A 26,713-nucleotide genomic window follows, 5' to 3' on the forward strand; every position below is an offset into this window, starting at 1 on the left:
ACCTCTTAGTTCTATCCAATGGTACTCCTCCCCCATGGAATGTTACATTCTTTAGAGATGCCCAAGATTGGGAAGTCTTTTTCAGAGTTGTATGATCTTGTGTACTCTACTTGAATGATGGGGGGTGTTGAAGAAAAGATTGTTTGGTGACCCTTTAAGAAAGGGAAGTTCAGCATCTGCTCGAGCCTCTTTCTACCAAGTCATGACTACACATAATGCAAATCCATTCCCATGTAAGAGTATTTGGAAGACAAAGGCACCCCTAAAGGCAATCTTCTTTGTATGGATGGCTTCCTTTGGTGAAGATTTTCACACTAGAAAACTTAAGGAAACCCCAAATCATTTTTATGGATTGGTGTTGTATGTAAACAAAGAGTGGAGAGTCCGTTGATCATCTACTACTACATTGTTAGGTTGCCATGACCTCGTGGAACAAATTCTTTGCTCAGATGGGATTAACTTGGGTGATGCCAACAAGGGTAATCAAACTTCTAGCTTCTTGAAGAGGCCTTTAGGGCAACACTCAGATTACAAAAATATGGAAGATGCTCCTAATATGCCTATTGTGGTGTACTTGGAGGGAGAGGAACAAAAGAAGCTTCAAAGATCAATAGAGAAAGATGAGCTTAGGAATTTCTTTATCTAGACTTTACTCCATTGGTTGATTGCATCAATAGCATGAGTTTTTATGCACTTCTTATCACTAAACTAGCATGCATAGCAATGTTATTGTGTATGTCCCATATACTTGGGCTCTTGCTAATTCTTATGATCAATAAAATCTTGTTTTCCAATAAAAATAAATAAATAAAGATACGTGTTTTTCTTAATTAAGATATGACTAAATATAACATGCATTCAGCAGATAGGCACTACAACAAATACTGGCTTTTGCCATGACTTTTTTTTTCACAATTTACTATCGTGGGAAAAAGTGGCCTTTTGCCATCAAAATTATTGGAGAGAATAAATATAGGCATTTTCCCATGAGATTGTCGTGGTCGATAATGTTTGATGGTAAAAACTTTTTTCCTACCACATCCGTAGTTTTTGTGATCAACTTGTTTCCTGGATAATAAACATGGGCAGCATATGGATTTTTAGTGGAAAAATAATTATTGTGACGACTTAAATTGTCTTTTTACCACGGAATAAAGTCGTCACAAAAAATTATTTAATTTATACCCTCATCTACGTGGCTTATCTACTTTTATCCACTACTAAATACGTAATTCCCACAAATATTACTCATAGTAAAAAAACTCTACATATTTTTAAATAAATTAACATCGCCCAAAGCTACGCCGTTTGAGTGCAACTGAAATACTTTTTCCCCAATTTGAAATCAGACTTAAAACTTTTCTCTCTTGATACTTCTCTCCCGTGTTCCCTCTCTTCTCCTCAGGCCACAACCCAGCCGCCACCATCACTACAGCACCATGCCACCATCACCTCATAGACGGCTACCCCTCGCCGAGCCTAGCCTCCCACGACGCCTCTCTCTCCCTGATCTCCTCTTCCTCGAGACGAGCCAAGTTCCCTCTCGACTTCTCCATGTCGCTGTCGCAAATCGCATACCCAAGCCCTAAAACAAAACGCATTTACATATTCTCCTTCAGCGCCGCCCCACCCTCACCCATTTCTTTTTTCCTTCTCTCTGCAAGCGCACCAGTAGATCATCATTTTTCTAGGGTTTCATTCCAAGAGACAAAGCTCAACCGCAAGGAAGCTCCCAGATGCAGAAATGGGTACTTGGGGAAGAAGCCCTAATCTCTATTGCTTCTTTACATATTTCCCAAATGCCTATTATTAAGGACTTTGGTTTCCTGCTCTTCGAAGAACATTTCTTCTGTTTCTAATTTCCGTGTTATTATTGCAATTTTGCTTGTTGAAATAAACACAACGAGAATCAAGGTCTTGTGTCTGTGATGCTCTCCTATGCTTTACCATCTTTGCAAACATTGAAAGTTAGTATTTAAATAGACAATTTGTTTTGCTTTCTATATCATACAAAGAGGTTGTATCTAACACCCTAGTTTTGCATTTATAGAGTAATGAGGCTTATAGGGATTTCAAATTTTCCGATTGGTACATGATTGGGTGTTTGACTCTACATCTTCTTTCTATTGTTTCATGTGACCAGCATGAAGGTATAAGTATTTGTTACTTCTTTTTGTAGTCTGTTGCATTGAAATGTGACAAAAATGATGGATTTTTTTTTGTGCTGTAATAAGATTTAAGGATTTCATATTCTAAAGCTAATATCTTAACTTTATTGGATGTGGTTTGGGTGTCTAATGGCAGAAAACTGTTAAGTGAGCTCTGTGTGTGTGTGTTAGGCTAACATTCAGGGGCACCCAGATTACTTATTTGTATGCCATATTGCTCCTATGCAAGAAGGGCACTGTAGGTCTGGAGAGGTAAGTTCTTTTTTATCAAATCCATTGCAAACTCAAATATTCATGTAGCTTTTGCGCTTTAAGGTTCCACTATTATATAATTTATCAAAAAAAAAAAAAAAGGTTCCATTGTTATATAATTTGGGTTTAATTGTGTGCCAAGAACTGCAATAGACAAAATAATGCAGAGTAGGCCAAATGTATGCATGCTTAATTGTCCACTTTAATGTATGCATGCTTCATTGTCCACTCTGTAGCCCAGTACACTAAGGGAAAAGCATCATTAAAATGTGAAAAAAAATTACATGGTTCTAATGATTTCTTTAATGATTGACAATAGGGGCAACCCCAAAGGCAATACTGAATCTGATGGGCTCAGATGGATTGACCATTTTACCACTATAAAAAGTCATCTGTAGGTATTACATTTATGAGTATGGATTGATTGAGTCACTGCTACTGCCATGTCAATAACAATTGTGGAAAATTTAACAAAGACTAGCCAAAAATAAAACAAAAAATTAAAAAGGTAAAAAAAAGTGGATTTTATCATTGTGTAGTTCTAAAAACTGGCATATATGTGTGTGGGTGAAGAAAAACCAAGTAAGTTAGATGAGAGTTTGGCAAGGAATGGACTACTTAAACCATGATCTTCTTGGTTTAGTATTGTTGTACATATTTTCTGTTAAAGTCTAGGGATGTTCTTTCTGCTTGAATAATGGCAAGCAGAACAAATGTCAGACTTCAAAGTAGAAGAGTGGTATCAATATGTGTAGAATTTGTGTAGTTTTCTTCTTCTCTTCCTCTTTATCTGTCTGTTTAATATGCGTAGAATTTTTTGTTGTGTCTGTTTTGTGCCTTCTTTTTTGGAGCTTATCAAGGGATGTTGTGATTTCAATTATAACGATATGAAGATCTTAAATGTTGTAATATTACACAAGAAGAAACTAAATAAAATTGGAGGATAAGTGAAGATAAAAGAGAAAGTAAAACCTTGCAAAGATCCATGGTTGAGTTGCGGCAAATTTTCCTTCTTTTTGTTGATCTTTTGGACATATCTGGAAAGAGAATTGTAGCTACTGATTTGGTGGCTTATAAGGTGCTTGTGCTACATTTTGAGGTGGTCTATAAAAGGATATATTTTTTTAGTTTGTTGATGCAACAAAGATGCAAGCAAGAATCTATTGGAAGAGCGACCTAGGATTAAGAACTCTATCCTCAGTGCTCTTATTCCTGTGAAATGGAATGTATTTATTTGTTTTTTAGATGAACTTTGTTATGTGACAAATGACAGAGGAACTTATTCTTCTTCAATAATATCATGTTGCGTGGTTATAGGAATTGAATGAAGTAGAGAGGAAAACTTGAAATGACAAGGCTCCCGAAGTAATGGAAGCATACAAAATATCAATCCTATTTATTTACTCTTCTGAAGCAACTTATCATGCACCCTTAGAAAATATCATTGACTGGAGAGCTTGGTTGAGCATGTTATATTAATTTAGAAGTTCCATTGTTTGTACCAGAGCAGGATATAAGTTAGAAGTTGATATTGAACAACTAGGCATTGATGTTTCTTCCAAAGTAGCTCTTGATTCAGGGTTGTCCACTTGAAGTTTTTTTTTTTTTAATGCTCACTTCATTATCTTTTTGTATTCTTACCTATTCTCAATCCATTTGTCAAATTAAATTACAGATATAGAAGCTCATCATAAGTCACCATTTTTCTGTTTTTATTTATTGTTTGTAATTTTGAAAAGCTTGTTTTACTTTTATTAGAAACAAGAGAAATTAGTTCAACCTACTGCTTGATAAGGTATAAAAAAATTCTGCTCTGTTTTGGTTTAGGCAATTTGGGTTCTGTTCTAGTTATGGATTATAAGAAAGCAGGAAGATGGAAGCAGTCTATTGCATTGTCAAAGAAAGATAATCTTTCGGAGGAGTTGCTTGTATATTTAATGGCAAGGTTTGTTCTGAAACTTTTTTGGTTTATGATGCCACATGATTCTATTGCTTGTTTCCCGTTTGATGAGTGTAATTGCCCCCCAATTCAATTGATAATATCCTTTTGCCAAAGTGCTTACTCATGGTTGAAGGAGTGTTCATTGGAATATGTGTTCATTGTAGTAGTGTTCATTGGAATATGTGTTCATTGCAGTAGTGTTCATTGAGAATGATACTACAATAGTGTTCATTTTTTGCTAGTTTCTTTTTGATTGATAAATGCTGAACTTTAGTATGTTTGTAGGTCAAGCTGATTAGACATCCATTATTTTACAGGTAATTTGGCTTCATTTGTGTTGGTGTTTGAGCATGGAATGGAGTTGGATAATGCTAAGATATTTTTAAGTGTTGGGATTAAGTGATGGAGCAGTTTCGAGTTTGTATGACATGATTTGGTATTGGTTTCTAAAACTTGAATGTATTGGGAATGGATAAGTTTGTAAAAACAAATGTAACTTTTTATAATATTTTCTTTTTAAATTATTATACGTGTCAATTTTGTTCTCTAATGTTGGAATATATTTATTTAAGCCTATATTAGACTATTTGTTATGATTATTTTTGGTTAAATCTTTTTTTTGTTTCTTCTTCTTCTTTTTTTTTTTTAGTATTTTTTTTTCTAAAATATCTTAGCATTTGCCATGAATGTAACTTGTGGCAAATACTTTTTACCACTATGTTTGGCAACAAATATGTATTTGCCACCAAACTGTAGACTTTTATGACAATTGAACATTAGCAATCATACAAGATGGTGGGAAAAGATGGAGTTTGACAACTATAATTCAGTTTGTGTTATAATTGGCACCACGAAGTCTATTACAAACATGTTTTTGGCACAACAAGATGCATCACAAAAAATTTTATGCCACCATACTTTTCATGAATATTATCGTGGGAATTGTATTATTTCCGACTAAAAAGATTAGTGGGTAAATAAATTTAAAGGACCAAAAAAGGCTTAAATCCAAATTGCTTTTGCCACGAACCAAATTAGTTTTTATCACAAATTGTATTCGTGGAAAAAATGTATCTTTTCCCATGAAAAAAAAAATTGGTGGCAAAAATAGTATTCGCCACTTATTATATGCCACCAACGTCCCATGAAAAATTTTGGTGGGAAAAATTTGTTTGCCACTTAATTCTCGTTTTTCCGACCATTCTCCACCCTGGAAAAAGCCACAAAATGTTGTAGTGAGGTTATAGAACATAAGATATTATAATTATTTTAGCACATTCTAAACATTTTAATATATGATATGCACTTGACATATTTAAATACTATGCATGCATAATATTGGTGTAACTTTGTAACATCCTTGTCAAGGTCCACATTGTCCCCTCCCAAACCAGAAGCCAACATAAAAATGTTCCCAAACTTGCTGACAAAGGGACCAAGAGGGTGCCAATTTTCATACCAAAGAGTGGTTGGATTGGGTCTGAAAAGTACACTATTGGGTAGACTATGCTCGTGAGCTTAATAGATTGGAAAAAATTGATAGGATCCCTTTTTCTTTCACCCCCCCTGTCGCCAATGATGGAGGTATGGACGCCAAAAAGGAGAGGAATGGGGTTTCTGCTCTTTGGGGTTGTATCAATTGGTTGAAAGGTTTGTAAGAGAATGTTGTTCTCAGGGTGATGGTTTTTGTTGGTATGGATTTTGCTTTAATCACTTTGTGCCACATAAGATTACTAAATTGATTCTAATGCAAATGATCACAATCACTTATCCAAAATAAAAATTCACCATCCAAGGACACTAGTCACATTTGTGTTACATCCAAAAAATACAGATCATAATTAGAGTTCCATTGAACCACTTGTATAGCTTGGTTCCAACTTGTACACAACTGATGTGGGACATAGTGCATATTCACACAACCTTCACAATCTAATCCTATTCTATCTAGCATAATAAAAGTAAAAATTTTAAGCAATGCAAAAGAGTTCAACTTTTCTAACCTGCTTAACAAAATAAGTGTACTTTTGCTTGAATTGTTGTAGTGCATGTAGCACAACATGAATATGATCCATTTGACCTTTACCAACAAGAGTAATCTGTTGCTCAATGAAACTGCGAATATCTGGCAAACAAAGATCTAGATTAATACACTGATAGCCTCTTATTAAGGTGATAACTAGGCTGTGGCGCAACAGTTAATTGAAGAGCTCACACAAAACCCTCTGGGTCATAATCGCGACAGGAATGAAAGAGGCAGTTTAGTGGAACAGTTTAACCAGATGCACCCTCCTTCTTTCGATGGGAGAGGCGAGGCAACCCTAGCTGAGGATTGGGTTCAAGATATCAAGGAGATACTTTGGGTCTTAAACTGCACAGATGAACAGAAAGTATCATACACCACCTTTAAGTTGACTGGTGAGGCGAAATGATGGTGGATTTCAGAGAGAACCATTAGGGAAGCAGACGGGAGATGAGTTTTTAGCTGGCCCCATTTCAAGCAAATCTTCTTCGACCTTTTCTTTCCAAGATCAATAAGAGATGCTAAGGCTAGGGAGTTTGCTAACTTGGTTCAAGGCATCATGACAGTACACCAGTATGCTGCCAGATTCATTGAACTGTCACACTTTGCTTCATATCTGATCCCTGATGAGGAGAGGAAGACCCAGAAGTTTGAAGAAGGGTTGGACAACAAGATATACGAGTGAGTGGTGGGCTTTCAGATTCATAATTTTTCAAAATTAGTAGATAAGGGCACGATTATTGAGCAGAGCTTAAAGAGAAGCGCTGAATTGTTGGAACAGAGGAAGACGACTGCACCACAGGGGTCCCAATTTGCAATGGGCCAAGGCTCGTGGAAAAAGAGGAATGAAGGCAATAACTTTGGGCAAGTGCAGATGCAAGGAAACCAATCTAGTAAGCTCTATAAGTTTTGTAATCGTGCTCACACTGGTGTGTGTAGGAGGGAAGTGAGGGCTTGTTTTCGATGCGGTAAGACCGGACATCTTATCAAGGATTGCCCTTTGCTTCTGATAGACAACAAGAAGCCTAATCCACCTTCGGGTCCCCAACAATCGAATCAGGGAAGCAATCAACGTAGAATGGGAGGACCGGCTTGAGTGTTCTCACTGACAACCGAGGATGTTGAGGACAATAATGACGCGATCACAGGTACTCTATTATTTTTTCCTTCTTGATAGCTTTATTCTAAGTTGAGTAGGACCTAACCATATTTGTATTTTAATGGATCTTACTATAAGTTTTACAGCTTAGAATATTGAAGTTTGGATTGAGCTGAATGTGTGTGATTTTTTTTTCAATGATGGACATAGGTCGCATAGGAATACACAAGGGTGCATAGTCTAAAGTTACGAACAAGCAAGAATCGGGCAAATAGGTTTTAGAATATTTTAGACCATGTAGTTAATATCTTGGAGATTTTAGCTGTGGGTATTATGGTTAGTCGATATGTATGATGGAAGTGTAAATTTAGGAAAAACTTATGGTTGATAGTAGATTTTCTGAGGATTCGGGAATTTGTGAATTGAATCTACCCAGGGCTTAATTTTGGAGCATTTGATTATACTATTTTCGAAGGTTAATGCATTTGTTTTGAATTTGAGGTTGCGTGTGGAAATCAATATTTGGATTTTGGGAGATTTTTTGAAGCGAGAGATTTTGGGAAAGTTTAGATTCTTGAAATAAGAGGGATCACAGCATTAGGCTTGACTTTTGATGTGACAAATTTTGAGGACGACATTGTTTTTAAGGTTGGGAGATTGTAACACTCAAGTCCAGCGCCACGTCGAGGGAACCCCAGCGATGCCGACACCCAGCTTCTCCATGATCTGTCGCTACCTAACCACCTTGTCATCGCTGCTTTGTTGCCTTTTTGGTGAGTATTCCGTGCCCTCTCTCTCTCTCTCACGGCTTACGGACCTCTTTCTCTCTCTTACCTCATCACTCTCTCTCACTTCCATGCTTAGCCGCTCAGAGCAATGGTAGTTTTTCCGCCGCACCACTGTGATCCAGTGTTGCACGATAGCCGTTGTGGACCCACAGCTTAGTCGCGCCTTGCTCTGCCGCTCGGTGTCTCCGTTGTGTTTTTTTTTTTCTTCCTTCTTAGGTAAGAGGTAGCTTCTTGTTGGTTTCAGAGCTTTTCTTCTGTTTACGTTGCCATTAGTTTGCATGGAAGATGCTTTAAATTACTATCTTACCCCTAAGCTCAACTTTTGGCAAGACCGTTGGTTTAGGTTTGGAATGGACCCTCTTAGTGAAGGTTGTTTTAATGTTTCAAGATGTTTTGGACTTGAGTTTTTAAATTAGTTTGGGTCAGGTAAAAGTTTTTACGGAAACTTTTATTTTTTAATGATAATTGATGGTTTTGGTGGCATTGGTATTTTAGACATTATGAGGATGTTTAGATTTTGAGGTTTTAACGTTGAGCGGTTGACCCAGCCTTCTAGAGAGAGAACCTCCGTCTTCTCTCTAGAAACCCAGCCTTCTGAACTAGTTCGAGGGGGGAGAGGGGGAACCGAGGCTTCGACTCCATCCTCCCTTCTCTTCCCCCCTCCGTTTTCCGTTTCCTGTTTTTAGTGGCTGTTCTCTTAGTTTTGTTTCATTTTTGCTTTAAATCTCTTGTTTCGGGTTGTTGGTTTTTGGAAAGCTCTCGGTGGAGGGCGATGTTTCGCTGTGGCTCTTACACCAAGGCCTTGGCCTCGGCTCACCCCAGTGCTCCTCCCTCCGGTCGTTTTTTTGGGCGAAGTGAAGCGGTGCGAAAACGTGGGCTGACCTGGTAGAGAGGATCTAGAGGTTAGTGGTTTGGCCTCGGTTTTCTGGGGTGAGTGGCCGGTGGTGGCTCTTGCGGACGGTTTGCTCTGTTTCTCGGGTTTTAGCAGAGGCGGTATGGGCTGTTCGTGGGGTGCAGGGGGCCGCTGGGGAGGCTGTTTGTGGGGTGCAGGGGGCCGCTGGAGAGGCTGTTGGAGCTGTTGGAACGTGGGGGAGGCATTGCCGGGGCGCGACTGAGCGGAGATTTCGTCAGGTGCGGCATGGAGGATGCGTCGTGGGCTGTCCTCAGAACCTTCTTTTGATGGGAGCTCTGTGAGGCTGGGCGAGAAACGGGTGGGGAAGATGCAGAGGATGATGGGCGGCGGTAGCAGAGTGATGATGAAACCCTAACGGGTCGGGCCCCATGAGCTTACATGCCAGGCCTTTGGGCTTGGGCCTTTTTGCTTTGCAGCCCATTTTCATTTTTTTATGTATTTGGTTTAGTTAGTCTGTTTTCAGTTTTATTAATAATATAAATATGTTAGAGTCCCACTCCTCCTTTTGGAGAAAGGTGGGTGGTTGTCCTACTCCTCTTTTGGGGGAGGTAGGTGTTGGTACTCTTCCTCTTTAGGAGGAGAGAGTGTGGTTGTACTCCTCCTCCTCCTAGGGAAGGTGGAGGGTGGATGTACCTCTCTTCTTCGGAAGAAAGGTTGTTTTAGCTCTGTTTGGACAGAATGCTTTCTCTCTTGACTGCTGTCAGGAGAGAGGGTGTAAAAGTTTAGACAAGGTCGGTCACAAAGAAATTTGTTGACGGGGAAGCTCCTGAGTAGTTGCGTTAGTTGACTATATGTCACAGTTGTAACTTCGATTATGAATGAATGTTATGAAGCATATTTCCATCAAAAAAAAAATATTTTGAGGTTTTAGAATGGGTCAATTTAGAATAGGTTAATATCGAAATATGTGTTTGATTGGAAATTTATGGAAATTATGTTATTATTTTATAGGTGACGATTGATTTTTGTTTGGCATTGTTGAGGAAACTTTTGAAAGGTTAAGAAGTTCAGGTGAGTGGGGTTCCTATGCTAGTTTTTGCATAAAAGAAATGAACTGAGGTTAGTTTTGGAGAATATACATGTTTTATTATGAAAAATAATTTTGAAACAATCTCAGTTATTTGTTTTGTATTACTCATGAAATTTTGTATAAGAATAGAGTATTTTCTGGCATGACTGGTGTAGACATGAGCTATTTTGACATTTTGTTTCTGTACTATGCAAAAGAGAGCGAATATAAAATTTTGTGCATAAATTATATTTTTTGATCTGATTCTATTATGTTCTGAAAATATTTTGTACTCTGATATGATATAATGTGATTTATGAAAACCTCCAGCATGACATTCTGTTTCTATTTATGTTTTGTTCTGATCTTACCACAGGTATAAAATTGTGGCCTTTGTTCAGGTTGGTACCAACTTTTCTATTTCTGGTGCACCAACTTTGGTAGCAAAGTAGTTTTATGCATGGTCTTTCCTGTGTGTACACTTGGGACTCCAAGAATAATAAGAGAAAGATTCACATTCTGTTTCTACTCGGTTGGCTGCCGGGGTTTGCACAATCCTACCACGGGGGTTAATATATGGAATTCTGTTCTGATATAATGTTTCAGGTATGCTGTGCCAAAGGAACTTTAAATAAGAATATTTTTTCCTGAAAATTTCACTCTGATTTTTTTATAACATGTTCTGATTCTACATTCTAAAAGTGAAACTATTTTGTTTTGCATTTTTTTAACTCTTTGAATGCTCATGTTTGTACACTAGTATATGTTCTCTGCTTACTAAGTTGTTGATAACTCACCCCTTATCTCTAAATACTTTTCAGATAATTTTAATGGTTCAGCTGGAGATCAAGAGTAGGAAGTTTTAGCAAGGTGTGATGATCGTAGTGGAATAAGTGCCCGAGGGTACAAGTGCTTATTTGAGAATCTTAGTTAGTAAATTATTTTATTTTTGGATATGTTGATTTGATGAGTTAAGGATATTTTTGGGTCTTTAGGGAGTTTTTAATTTATATTATTGAGAAATTCTTTGTAGTCCCTATGGAGGAACACGGATATTTGGGTTGTGTAAATAAATGAATATTTCATGGAGTTTTCTAAATTTTATAGTTGTGTTATTGAAGTTGATATTAAGTAATAAGATCTAACTCTCCGGATCTCCAGGTACGGGGCGTTATAGATATGGGCTGCTTTAATGGAATAAAGTGATTTTTTTTTTTTAAAAAAAGAGAACCCGATAAAAGTAATCTAGTAGATCAAACAAAACCTCCATCTAAGGCAGACTAGTGAATAAGTTTTATTGGGTGTTGGGAAAGGAAAAAGAAAAAGTTAAATAAAAATATTATAAAGTTAAAAAATTGTTTGAATATAATTTTTTAATATATGTATTTTTTTAAGTTTGTAAAAGTTGTATTGATTTTTTGTGTTGGTTTTAAAGTTTGTAAAAGTTGTATTAATTTTTGTGTTTTGTTTTGAAGTTTGTAAAAGTTGTATTGATTTTTCTTTGAATAATGATTAGGTAATGATTAGATAAAAAAGTTAAAGATTTGAAATTAAAAAGTTTTTTGTATTTAAATGATATTTGAAAATGAAATTATGAGAAGTTTTGAAAATTTTAAGAATTCTCATGGTGGCCAAACATGCCCTAAAGATTGCTGAAGACTGCCAGTTGATAGTTCTCCCCAAGGCCTTGAGTAAAATCAGCTCAGATCCATTTCAATTGGGCCTATTGATGATAATTCAATTTCTAGCTTAGTCCAGCAAAAACTGGGCTAACCATTTCATAATGCAACCTTTATCCCCTATACTTAGATTGGGCTTATCGAAGCTCGGCCAGGAGTTCTTACTTCTGTCCACCAATTGGTCTGAATAAACTGTTTAGTGTCTTAAATGAGACACATTCTGCTTTGGTCTGGCGCAAACACTTTTTGGCTGATCCTATTCAGCTTTCAAGGATTTCCTACTTATTTGCAGCTAAATTCCACTAATATTTGTTGCCGGTTGCTATTATGGAGATAAATCTAGTACAGTTGTGGCTTCCGAGTAGGGTGTGGTACGTACAGATGACTTCCATTAAGCTAACTGGTAGTAAACACCTCCAGTAGGCTAGTTTAGTTGAGGCATTTCTACAAGCCTTAAAAAAAGAAAAAGAAAAACCGTTTAACTGTTGGTCCTCCTTTCTCTAATGTTGTACCGTATGGGAGCAAGATGATACATAAGAGTATGACTTGATAATGGAATATATGGGATCCAAATATTGCATCTAACTTTATCTTTGTTCTCTCTCCAGAGCTACGGTTTCTTGGTGGGTTCTCCCTCCAGAGCGAACCTCCGTTATCTCTAAAAAAAAAAAAATCCTAACATACTAGAGCATCCGACGGGGGTGGGAGCTTCGGCTCCTCCCCCCCTCCTCCTTTCCCCCTTCTTTTCTCTCTATTTTTTGTTTTTCTATGTTCGTTTTTCCTTTTGTGTTCGGTTGTTGTGTGTGTTTTCCGGTAAATAAAGGAGGGGGGTTCCAACGAGATCGTTTCCAGCCGCCGACCGTCAACATGCAACCCACCAGAACGTCGGCAACTCATGCAACCCACAAGTTGCCGATCTTCAAGATCAATGAACGCGGCACCAGAAGAGAGGGAGCGTAGCCCGCACGCGCGGGACAGAGTCTAGGACGGAACCAGGGCATGGATATCATGCACCACTGGGAAGCCACCTGCCGATTCAAAACCTGGCTTTTCTAGATCCTAAGTCTCCAGGTGATCATTGACCGGCCGGCGGATCCCCTCTAAGAGTGGTTGCGTTGCACGCACCACTGATTTGTTTTGTTCTCATCCGTCTGTTTTTTTTAGTTTTTTAGCATTTTTCTGGTTTTGGTTTTGTACTAATGGTTTTAAACCGAGCGGGTGATGGGGTTTTTTGACCGGACACTACACGAGGCTTGTGCTGTGGAGGAAGGCAGTCGGTGTTATGGCCAGTGAACGTACGACCAACCTCTGATGAAGGTTCTATGGTCTGCACGTGAGCTGAGTACTTGTGCTGTGCCTTGGCTCCTGAGGCCGTCGTCTGGGGTGGGTGTGCCACTGGGATCTCGCTGCTGCTCAGTTTCTGTGATGGTCTGGTTTTGTATGGTAGTGTAGTTTTTATGTTATTCTGTCAGTAATAGCTTAGTGTCCAAAGCAGTGATGTCTCTTAATCCACCTTCTTAGAAGGTTGGAAGGGCTGGTCATTCTGTTTTGTACAGAGTGCTTTCTCTCTTCGGAGAGGTTGAGAAGTTAAGACAATATCCGCTACTTCGTATGCAGAGATGCTCCAGAGCAGATACGTAGGTTGGCTTATAGTCTGGATTTTCCTGTATTGATATGTCAAGTTTATAACTTCGTTATGATGAATGGATTCACATTTTCAAAAAAAAAAAAGTTTATCTTTGTTCAAACTGCAAAGAAGATTTGGGACCTTGCCACTAAGTTATACTCTTGTCGATAACCTAACCAGAATCTACCAAGCTCCTCATGAATATTTTTCTTTGTAATAGGAGAAAAATGTATCGAAGAAACACATTCATCAATAACTGTGAGGATCTCAATCAATACCAGCCCATTACTACAAATATCAGATTTCAGAAAATGGAAAAGCAACATCAAAACAAGCATGTCATTTCATTTCTTCCTGCTCATCATCCCAAAATTTTATCCTGTGCAGTCACCATTTTAGAAAGTTCAAGCTTCTGTCACAATATGACTTTTTTTCCTGATTGTAGTGGTCCAAGTTATTAGATAATGGCAATTCCACTGAAGTTGTTGTCCCATTTGAATGTGGGATGGTCATGGTAATTGTGGTGGCAGGGGCCGTGGTAGAGATTTCAGAGGGAGAGGAGTACGTGGTTCCTAGTGGTATACAAATTATGGACTATCGCTTAGATTCACATGGTCAACCCACTACCAGAAGGCTTAAGCCTCCTTGCAGATCAGACAAAGACTTTCTCCTCAAACCAAATGTCCTCCGCCGATCAAACTTATTTCCCTCTATCCCTCTCAATTTTCATTTTGGTTGAAAATACTTGTCATTTGTCTACTTTGTCATATTATAAGCAAAATATAAATACATGAATTGGATCTGAACAATGAAAACTTATAGCTGCCAACTCCGAGCATGTGGAGCAACATTAGAGTTAGAGCCCACCCTAAATGGAAAGTCGAAAGACCTGTTGGCAAATTTGTTCTTGGATGGGCTGTATTTATTTGATCTATAGTCAAAATATATAATATACTCTTGGGGGTCGGGGGTGTTAGAGTGGTTTATAGATATGCATATATAAGTAATGCAATTTTATTAATAGTGCATATGGGCACTACCTAGTACACAAGAAACTGCGCGTTCTAGTACATCTAATACTGTCGTCTTACGATCTTCAAAAGTTCGTGTATTTTGTTCTCGCCAAATGCACCACATTACGCAAAAAGAAATCATCTTTCAAACTTCTGAATTTCTATACTTCAATAAGGGCTCCGCCAGCATGCCAACTACTCCACTTGCCAAGGTGTGCCCCACTCCCTAGAATGTTGAACATCGCTGCCCACAATTCTCTAGCCAACTCAAATGCACCAAAGGTAATCAATGCTTTCCCTATTTTGCTTGCACATTGAACACCACCATGTTGTTACAAACTGACTCATTCTCAAATTATGTTAAAAATATAATACAAATAATTAAATTTACTTCTTTCTATCAGTTTAAACTTTTGGAACAATTGATAATTTCACATGGTATTAAAGTGGAAATCTTGAGTTAAAATCTTAACTCTACACCCTATCCCATTTAATTAAATATTCCACGTGAAGGGGAATCTGGCCCACAATGTTGTTAATATATTCCCCAATGCAACCACTGAAACATACAAAGCTACTCTCGAAGTTGCCTTATTTCTCCACATACATTTCCAAGGGATTTGTGAGCCAACTAGAGGTATGGGTGCATGGAACAAAACCAAGAGAATTGATCAACTCTGCCCCTTCTCCATCTAAAGGAATACAACTTAGAATGAAGACAATAGATCCATCTCATGATCATGGGCTGATCTACTAAAAGTAACAATCCATTGGGACATATTATAAAAAATTTTTTAGTGTCCTGCAACTGATGCCTCCTTATGATGTGAGATTATTATTATATATATATATATAGGGGATTAAGTTCTATTTGTAATATAATAGGTAGAGCCAAGTGTTGGGTTGTATGTAGAGCTTGTTTTGTGAGCAGAAAATCGCAGAAAAGAGAGTTTGCTTGATTGTCACTTGACAGTGGGCTCGAGCAAAGTTCAACCCGCGAGATCGCTCGAGTCTTGTGCAATAATGGACTTGAGCGAGACACAAGCTTGAGTTGCACTCGACACACCACTCGAGTTAATGTTGATTGGTTGTTTGCTTGAGGCATGCTCGACATGCCGTTCGAGCAAATGATCCAATTTGTACCAAATTAGGGTTTCCAGTGCCATTTTCTATAAATATGTAATATTTTGGCTCATTATATAAGTTTTTCAACAATTTTTAGTGAGAACAAAGAGAGGCAAAGTGTGAGTACATATTGTGAGAGAAAAAAAGCCCAGAGAGTGTGAGTTGAGTTTGTGTGTGTTGTGTGATTTCTTGATCTTTGCTTTTACTTGTTTGCCATCGTTGGTGTGTGTTTTACACAACACCAAGTACACAGGGCGTATACATGAGTAATACCTAACTAAGATTTACAACTGAAATAAGAAACACATGGACATTTAGCCCATTAAAATCTATTGCCCTCTCCTAAAGGAACAAAGTATTAAAAAAAGAAAGCCTTCAACTCATCCATTGTCCTCTCACGATCTCCAAAGCTTCTATCATTTTTCTCCCTCCAAATACACAGACACATACATATAAGGGTCATCTTCCAAATTGTTGTCAGTTGTGGATTGCCTTGGAGACCACTCCAACTTGCTAGAAAATCCACCAGCCTTCTAGGCATGACCCATGTAAAAGAAGAAGAAGGAGAAAGAATCATTCCATATGGTCCTAGCCACCTTCTAGTGAAGAAGCAAGAGATCTACCGTTCCTCCAATTTTCTTAATTATTATCATTATGATGGGAAAAAAATTTGAAACAACTCCAAGAAGACAATCTTCAATGGCTGTTCCCCACACCATAGATCATACCAAGTCTGATTTTAAACCCGTCACCTAACTCATATCTAATGAAATGAGAGAAATCTCCCCACTCTCTCAAAATGTTCTTCCACACCCTAACCCCATAGGGCCCACCAACTGCAGTTGAACACCATCCACACCACATGGCCATATTTTACTTCCACCACCATCCACCATGAAGCCTCTCACTTCGCACCATAATGTCATAACCATTTCCCCAACAAGGCTTTGCTGAATAAAAGCATATTTCTAATTTGAGGAAATTGGAGTGCATGCCAATCCTAAACCACTTGACTACTTGGAATTTGAATTTATTGTCGACTCCTCCCCATAGGAAATTCCTCAAAACATCATAAGCTGCTGGGCTACACCAACTGGGACAGGAATTAAAGACAAGAAATAATAAGTAGGAAGGTTAGAGAGGGTACTCTTGATCAAAGTAAACCTACCATCTTTGGATAACTTATAACCGTTCCCACCTAGCTAAGGAGCACTTTGGCTTCTCTATAAAGTCATACCAAATGAACTTTCACCCTAAACAGTGCTCCTAAGTCCTAATTTTGACCCAGATACTTCATGGGAAGGGATGATACCCAAAATCCAAAAATGTGTCTAACTACCAATCTTGTACACTACTCCTACCAGTACTGATTTTGACTTTTCTATTTTTTTTGGGGGGGGGGGGGTGGTTCAAACACAGCTTCAAAGCATAAGAATAAACTGCACAAATGATGGATATGCTCCTGGACAGCCTCACAAAAAATCAATGTATCATCGACGCATAGGAGGTAAAATAGGATTGGCTCTTCAATATTATAATATTATCTAGATGTCACGATAAGACCATCACAATGTTAAGATATTTTTATCTTGAAATCTAAGCAGAGTGTATTTCTAGCATAAACAATAAAAGAGAAACACTTTTGGGCATCTGAAAACAACTGATCATCTATTTATGAGAAATAGATTAGAGACAATCTGATAATGGCACATTTGGAAACAACATGGCGACCTTGATGAGCACATCAAGGCTTTGAGTATGACCGTGGTACAATGGATTATAGGTACTAACTTGTGGAAAGATATAAACAGATGTCTTGAGTCCAATATATAGACAGTCACTAGTAAGACCTGTCCAGGTAAAGTTATTACAAGCCATGCATAGGAGTTGAGGTAAACCAAGAACATCAAACTTCAACACTCCAAGAAAAAAAAAAAAAACTCTACAATCACAAGAAGAAATAATGTGCTAAATAGGAAAAGGGATAAACCAAACAAAATAATGAGAATAGGAAAAAGGCTATTAAGGGGCTTCATGAATCCTTGAGTATACAAACGTTCAGCCAGTTGCATTGCCATTTGAGGCCAAAAGCCAAGTCCACTAGATGCAACCTGGATAAATTAAGGCAAGAAATTTAAATCATCTCAATGTTCAAAATTGCTGACACAATATACAAACAAAACAAGAAAGCTAGTAATGTTAGTAAATCCAATTCTCTCTCTAGATGAGTGCTCTCCATCTCTCTCTCTCTCTCTCGGTGAGCTTCCCTAGTAGGTAAAAACCCTTCCCATTCCACTTCGTCCCCCTTTCACTGTCATCATCTGTCCTAGCCTAAGAGTCATTTATACTCCATTAAACAATGTCTTCTCAATCATTGAATGTAGACATAGAAAAGCTCATCACCCAAGCTGAAGCTTTGTCCTGGAATGATCTCAACTTAGAACTAGAAGTAGAAGCAGCAAAGCTCTTCTCCAACCTAGTACTTGTAGGTAGGCTTATCTCATCAAACCATTAAAACAACAAACCTTCCATGCCACCATAAAAGTTGTCTGGAGCTTCATCATAGGCCTTATAATCGAAGACATCACCACAAATACCTTCCTCTTCACCTTCCCAACCCACCAAGAGAAAGACAGTGTCCTTACAAATTGTCCATGGAATTTTAAAGGATTCCCTATGGTACTCAAACAGTGGCCCCCAGGTCTCAGTATTGAGGAATTCCCTTTCTACTCAATATTCTGGATACGAGTTCATGGACAGCCACTTGAGATGCTGTCGAAACAAAATGCTGAGAAAATTGGCCAGGTAATTGGAAGTCTCCTTGAAGTGGATTATATTTCCATATTTGGTGTTGTAGTGAGAAGATATCTAAGGATACAAGTAGAGATAAACATAAACAATCCACTGCCAGATGGCTTTGACCTATCCCAACCCAATAGATCTACAACCAGAGTCATCTTCAAAATGAACGAGTGTGGACATTTGGGTGACATTCATGTGGACGTTACTCATGTGGATGTTTGGGTCACATTCAGCAAGCATATCTAGAATACAACACTACCACAGAAAATCTGCCTTATGGTTGGTTCATGGATGAGTGTGTCAAACATAATCTCTCAGGTCCAATCTACACACAAAGTTTGGGGTAAACCTCCATAACCATTAAGCACACTGAATCCGAAATGCACAACCCACAAACAGAGCCCAACCCCAACACGAAAATGAGCCCTTTCAACTAATCCATTCCTCAAGAATATCTGCTCTCTAACCCCCTTATCAAAACATCCCCATCTGAAAATATACTCACCACTACAGCACCCCATTTGAAAATCTAAATTCCATCGAAACACTCCCAACTGTCAACTGTACCCATCTCTGAAATACCAGCTCCCACTGTGATACCCACAATTGAAGAACTATTCTCTCTCACAGCACCATTGTACGAGAAATTACCCCCTATTGCAGAATCCCTCCTTGAGAATGCACAACCCACCAAATCCATTGCCTACCAAGATGAGAGTTCTAACTCACCAAGTGAGAGAAATCCCCCCTAAGAAAAGGATCTCCAACCTCTTTTTATGTTTTTCCAAAGCCCCACCCCATGTCCGCTTACCTCATTCGAGCACCATCCTTCCAACAATCTACCATATTTTAAATCAATGATAACTCTCCACAATGCTCCTCTTTCATTATGGTATCTCCACAACCATTTACCCAATAAAGCTTTATTGAAAACCAGCAAGTTCCAAATTTCCAGCCCACCTTCATGTGTTGAGGTACAAGCCGTAACCCAATTCACCAAGTGAAACTTGAATTCTTCATCTATTCCCCCAATAGGAAATCTCGTTGCAACTTCTATAGCCAATAGGCCACATTGCATGGTATTGGAAATAGAGATAAAAAGTAGGCAAGTTGAATAGAGTACTTTTTATCAACATAACTCTACCACCTTTGGACAAATAAATCCTCTTCCAACTTGCCAATTTCCGCTCCATTCCTTTCCAACACCCCATCCCACATAGACTGCAACTTAAAGGAAGCACACAAGGGAAGACCAAGATACTTCATTGGGAAGGTGGAGACTTTGCACCCCAAAATATTGGCATAGCTCAAAACACAAGAAACATTTCCAACTGGAACTAATTTTGACTTGGCGAGGTTCACTTTCAATCTTGATACCACTTCGAAGCAAAGTAGCAAAGTTGCAAAGCTTGAATATGATTGTGATTAGCACCACAAAATATAAGAGTATCATCTGCAAATAAGAGGTGTGTCATCTCCAGTGTGCTGATTCTTGCATCCCCCACCACAAAGCCAGATAAATATCCACCTCCCACAAGACTTGCGATTATTTTACTAAAAGCTTCCATAATGAAAACAAACAGTAATGGAGATAGGGAATCACCTTGCCTCAGTCCCTTTGAGCTTTTGTAAAAGCCCATTGGAGTACCATTCACATGGAGAAATATACAGTGGATATACAAAATTTGATCCAAGAGCACCATCTCCCTCTAAGTCCACACCTCTCAAGCATGTGTAACAAAAAGTTCCAATTTACTCTATCATAAGCCTTCTCCATGTCAAGTTTGCATAGTAACCCTGGAGTGCCCGACTTGAGGCAACTATCCAAGCATTCATTGGTAATGAAACAAAGTCAAGCATTTGTCGCCCTCGTATGAAGGCATTCTGGGGCTTGGAAATTATCTTTGCCAATATTGTACTCAATCCATTAGCTAATACCTTCGGAAGTATTTTGTACATTTCGGTCACGAAGCTTATCGGATGAAATGAAAGTAACATTAAGACTTTTTCAAAACTATCTCGTTCATGGAACTCGTGGAAGAAACTCATGATGTCATCTTTAACTACTTCCGAACATGACTTAAAGAAAGCCATAGTGAACCCATCTAGACCTGGAGCTTTATCACTTGCCATACATCACACAACTGTGCAAATCTACGCCTCATCCCATTGCCTCTCTAGCCATCTTGCTTCTTGATGATCCATCCACTAAAACATAAGGCCATCCAGACATGGTCTCCAAGAAAACTATTCCATAACTAATTGTTCATAGAAGTTAGGATCTATAATCTCATACGGGTTCAAAGTAATCCTCCCATTTACTAATAGTGACTAAATAACATTGTGTCTTCTATGCAAATTAGCCATGCGATGAAAGAACTTTTAAGAGAGAGAAAGCAAGTGAATACTCTCCTTGGAGGAACTATTTTATTGAGGTTAAAATAAAAAGTTTGAGGATTGAGCCCTAAAAGGGTTTAGGATTAGTTGAGGATGAAAGTCTAGGATAAAAACTGGTACCCATGAGTCAAGCCCAATCGTGTATGTTTACGGAACTAGGACCAAGACCCATGGAAGTAAGCCCAAACCGTGACCCATCCATATAAGAATGACACATGAACCATAACCCTAGTGCCTAAACAGACCACCACCTATATATATGTACATATGAGCCGCATAGAAGAGGCATGCATGCACATACACTTTTGAGCACCCCTAGGGTTTCTGCCGCAACTGTCCTCCCTCCTAGCTGTGCACTTCCACACTTCCAGCCATCACAATTTGCCACATTGTGCACCGCCCATCCCCCCCACCTCCCCCCTCTCCCTCCCAACCACAAGTAAACCCCTTGACCCTCACACACCAACACACACTTGTTTCATCACCTAGCACCAAACCCACACGGCAAGTTCCTGTGCCACCTTGCACCTCCTCCTTATGAATTTTGCTCCATGCCACAACCACCAAGAATTGGTCGAAGCCGCCACACCTCAAGTTGCATTATTGCCAACCAAAAATTACACTCTTGGTACCTTTGGTGTAGCGCAACCTTTGGTGTACCCTACTCACACTCAATTGCAACCTTTGGTGTAGTGCAACCCTACACTCCTAGTAAGGACTTCTCTTGCATCACTTCTCATCATTAAAATTACCTCAGATCATGTCTAGACAATGCATCAATGAGGGGTAATTTGAGTAGAATAGGTTATGTATTGCTTAGGGCAAACTGATATGTACATGAGTGGTTTGATGGTGATGTGCATGAAACGCCTATGTGTTGGCCATTTAATGGTTCAAGAGAATGGTGATAATATGATTATAATCCTTAGTGTAGGTTAATTTAGGTGTAAGTGTGAGTAGGGTTTTGGATTGAAGGTTAGGAGCTTTAATTAGCTTATGCATGAATTCAATGAGTTGTAAATGAGCATTATGGAGGTGTTGTGTCTAAGGGTTGGACCCACTTTAAGTTTCGTGTATTAGGATTGGAAGAGTTAAAATCTGGCATACTAGGGTTCCTTATTATTATTATTATTATTTTGATAGGTAAAAGAGGTTTTATTGATTCGCGTAAATAGGCAAAGCTCAAGTACACAGGAAGTCTACAATAATTACAAACTACGTGCTACGGATAGTAGCATAAAAGTCATTAAGACTTATTCCATTCAATACAATAGAAGAGGCCCAAAGCAACAAAGTACAAGTAGGGTTCATTATTTTATGTAGATGATTCTAAGTCAAACAACATTGATTGGTGATGTCTTTGAGCCATGTGATATGATTTCACGCTTGAACAAAAAGAAGAGTGTGATCATAAAGAATTAGGTTTCAAGGTCATACCTCTATCTAGGGTTGAAATTGAAAGGGTTTAAGACACACGGTTAGCCTTTTTAGGCCTTGTTGCATGATGCATATTTCATGTTTTGTTTAGTATGAAGGGATGCTCATCCAACCATTTGAGTTTTTCAAGGTTCCATCTAACACTTTGTGACTCATGCTTTTAACTTATTTTGCACAAGGATTTATGTAAGTGATTATGATAATGCTTTTGTGTCATTTTACTTAAATTGAGAAAGGTCATTTTTATAACTGTATAGTAAGGTACATCATTATAAAGGTATACATATATATATGCACCATTATTGGCAACTCCTATTCATCAACCCTCAATACTGCCATGTTTGTTTTCACAACCATTCTCATCTCATCTCATCTCATCTCATTATTACAACTTACTCAATATCCCACAAAATAAAATAAACACTTCAATTTTTTCAAATTTCAGAACAAAAATAATATTAAAAAATATGTTCTAACAATATTTTATTTGCAAAAACAAATGAGTCCTATGTGATGTATGTGATTGTGAAATTGCATGATTGATTATGTGACTAATTAGTACAAAGTAGGACTATATATTTTAAATGAATTAAAGATAAGAGATAAGTAAAGGCCAAAGGAAAAGAAAAGAAATGAAAATAATGATTGCATGTGATTGTTGAGGTAAAATGATCTGGCCATGATAATGAAGATGGTACCATGAAGAGTAAGGGGTGGATTGCAATGTCGAAATGCTGCACTGGCAGTGCACCTTGTGATGCTCATTCATGAGTAGGGCTAAGTTCTAACTCACTAGCCTCGGATAGAGCCAAGACCACAAGGGCTGCTAACCGTAACACATGGGAGTTAATAGTGTGTAACGGCTATTAAGGATATGGTTTTTTTTTACAAGTATTAAGAATATGGAATTATGGAATGTATTCTTTTCTTGGAGGTTTAATGTTATGTACATGGGCTATGCCTATTTCATTCAAATGAATAAAATTTGCTTCTTATTTGTAGAAAAAAAAAAGGTTATGTATGATTTGATGATGATGATGATGATTTATACTATTAATGCTTGACTGAATCTAGACTAATATTACGTTTACTGTATGATGTAGTTCTTATTAAGTATTCAATTCATTTTTTTTTTTATTTATACCTAACATAGGTGGGGATTACCATAAGGATGCTGCAGGACAGGATACTACCTGGGGGGGTGACACTAGGGGGTCTGTTTGGGAACACAACTGTTTTCATATATTCTCAAACTATTTTACTACTATTTACAAACCATTAATTACTATTTCAATACTATTTATAGATATTTTGAGATATTCTTAGTATCTAAATGAGCCCTAAGGCTTGATGAGTTTAGATTTTTATTTGCTTTATTTCCAGTATGGTGTGCTTGTAACATGAATTTCACCCTTTTAATAAGTGCTACTAACACCGATCAAAAGAGAAATAAGTGCTACTAAGAACTATTTTGAGATGTTTTTATTTTAATAAAGTAATCTAATTTTATGACTTTTATAATGGGATCTTTTTATACCTAGCGCTAATTTGAAATGATAAGGTTAGTAGCATTCAGTTCCTCTAGCTTTTCTAACCCTTGAGGGATGGGGTATTGCATATATGTTGTGTAGTTAATTATTATTTTTTTTTATTGGCATCGGGTATCCGAGAACATCGTTCCAACTAATCTTGGGGGTGCAGAGACCCTTGACAAGGAGTTTCCAGCAAATGAACATTAGGTAATTATAGGGAAAAATCCCTTAGTCTAATGGCCCCTAGAGATTGTTTGCACCCAAGGAGATTTGAGGCTTAGACCTGGGGGGAGCATACCCCCAAACCCAAGGCCTTTACCACTTGAGCCAACCCCAAAGGGTTGTTAATCATTTTCTACCATGTGTTGGATATTTGATATGTCGGTTGTATTAATTATTCAAATATGCCATGTATTTGATGATATGTTCATTGTTCTTTACGTAATGTACATTTGGGTGCAGGTGCACATGTTGCAAAAGTAAAACCGTCTTTAAATTAAGTTTATTGTATGATATGTTAGTTATTGAGTCTTGGACTCACTTTGTTTCTTTTATGTTTTAAGCGCACTAGGTGTGATGACCAAGAGAAAACATAAACAAAATCGCATAAGCTAATTTCAAACCATAGGAAAAGTCATGACAAAAAACTTTCAAAAAGTTTTTGAGACACAGGAATCAAATTGGACAAAAAGGAAAGTGAAGTAGTCTTAGTTAAAATATTTAGAATTCTTTTAAAAAAAAAAATCAATGGCATGGCACCAAATGGCATGTCACTTGACCAATGTGCGCTCACATGTGTCGACCAAGAGAAAGCATGACACACAACCTTCCCCATGGTCTTCCAAGGTCACACTTCAGCCGACCCCACCAAGCTCAAGCTTGGTCACACACAAGTCAAGATCCAGCAAGGCACCTCATGTTGAACCCTTCCACCACATGCTACCCTTTCCAGCTCCACCTTAGAACCCTCACAAGGATCGTGAACGCAATCGTCAAACGCAAAATAGCGGACTGGTTGTCTGTGGAGAGCATCAATCAAAGCCCATTGATTTCTATGGGATGTTGAATGATATTTGAGAATTAAGCTATATGGGTTGGCGTAAGGTATATTTGTTTCAATATGATTGGTGGGATGTTGGTGATAAGAGAAGAGGGATACGTGTTGGAGACCATCTAACGAGTGTGAATATCATGAGAACATGGTACAAAGATGAGCCTTTTGCGCTTGCATGCCAAGCTCAATAGGTGTTTTACTTAAAGGAAATTAGCGTGGCATGTAGTTGGTATGTGGTTCATAAGATAACTAATAGGAATGTATACAACATCCTCTAGTTCAGTCGGTTGAGTGTGAGGATGATGATTCAAATTCTAACGAGTGTGAGGCTTACCAGGAAGATGAAACTAATGATAGGAACACGTCGTCTGCCCAATATAGTGACCCATACATGTTGCATCCATTGAATAGGGTAGATGAAGAACCTTTGCTAGTTAACCATTTGACCATAGTAGACCATCAACTATCTGATCTACTTGATAAGGTGGCCCTACTTGAGAATGATGGCTATGATGATAAGTTCGGAGTTGACAATGCAGATGCCAACAATGACGGCAACGAGGAAGACCATGTTGATATTGACGATGATGCTACCTTAAAGTCAAGTGATGGTATGGGCTAGCATAATCAATTAGAACACTGGGTTTGTTGATATGTTTTATTAATTTACACACCTTAGAAAATGGTAGTAGCTAGTACAAAGGCATTGTGTTATGTTGATCATGCTTTTTGTTAGTTAACCAACAAAAAATTAACTGTGACTTCACTTTTGACTTTCACACATAAGTTCTATTTTTTTAATGAGCCTTTTGCCTTAGAAAACAATATGTTACATTAAACATATTATGGTAACTCATTATGGAAGGAATTCTGGTTGTGGTAGCCTTACTAATGAAGTTAAATCAATGGTATTTTTTTTTTTTTCTTTTTTGTAGAACATGCATGCTAGATATTTCAATGTCTATTGCTTTATAACTCACATACACTTCCGGTTTTGCAAATCACAATGGTACGGTCCATTTTTTTATTTTTTTATAATTTTAAGATTCAAATACTTGAGAAGCAAGTCTATTGCAGTACTCGCCAATTGATGAAATGCAATCAATGTAGTATTTTTGGTCAGGCATAAACATATACATGACATATGTTTGTTGTACTACATATAATATATGTAGACATCACACAATGATCTAGAAATAATGTTTTGACATTTGTTTTCATGGCGTAATGTAGATGATCACGGTTGTGCTAGTTGAGATCAACATCTATCATTATTTCTGCTGGAGTTGCATTCTAGGCTTAATTTATAGGATGTGAATGCCAACAACCAATTAATAGCTTAGAACACCTTTAATCCTATATCTTATTAAGTAATCGTAGACCTTATGTGGTGGTAGATAGCTAGTATAAGAGCCAGTCTCATTTCTATCCATTAATATAATTCACTTCCTTTCCAATTTGAATTGATTCTCATATAATTAAGATGGTTTGATAGGTTGAAAGGAATTCAAATAATCCTAAACCATCCTCCGATGACATTAGGTTATTACCTCTCCCTCTACATGCATGCGTCCTATGAACACTAATACTTAGGGCTATACGTGAAGTCTGTTGAACATTCACATCAATATTAAAAGGAAAGGACCCAATGCTGGGGCAATAGGTATTTATTATCAAGAAAATTAACTCAATCCAAGTACATGGGCTAATTTTTACAGCTTCCTAATTATATTATGCTTACTTGATAGGGTTACGTCTAGTATAAGGGCTTATTACAACTTAACTTAAGCAAAAGGCCCCACTGCTTGCATATAAGATTTGTAGCAAAGGTATTGAGTTTCTAGATCTCTTTT

The sequence above is a fragment of the Carya illinoinensis genome, chromosome 1 (assembly GCF_018687715.1).
Source record: "Carya illinoinensis cultivar Pawnee chromosome 1, C.illinoinensisPawnee_v1, whole genome shotgun sequence".
Lineage (NCBI taxonomy): Eukaryota > Viridiplantae > Streptophyta > Magnoliopsida > Fagales > Juglandaceae > Carya > Carya illinoinensis.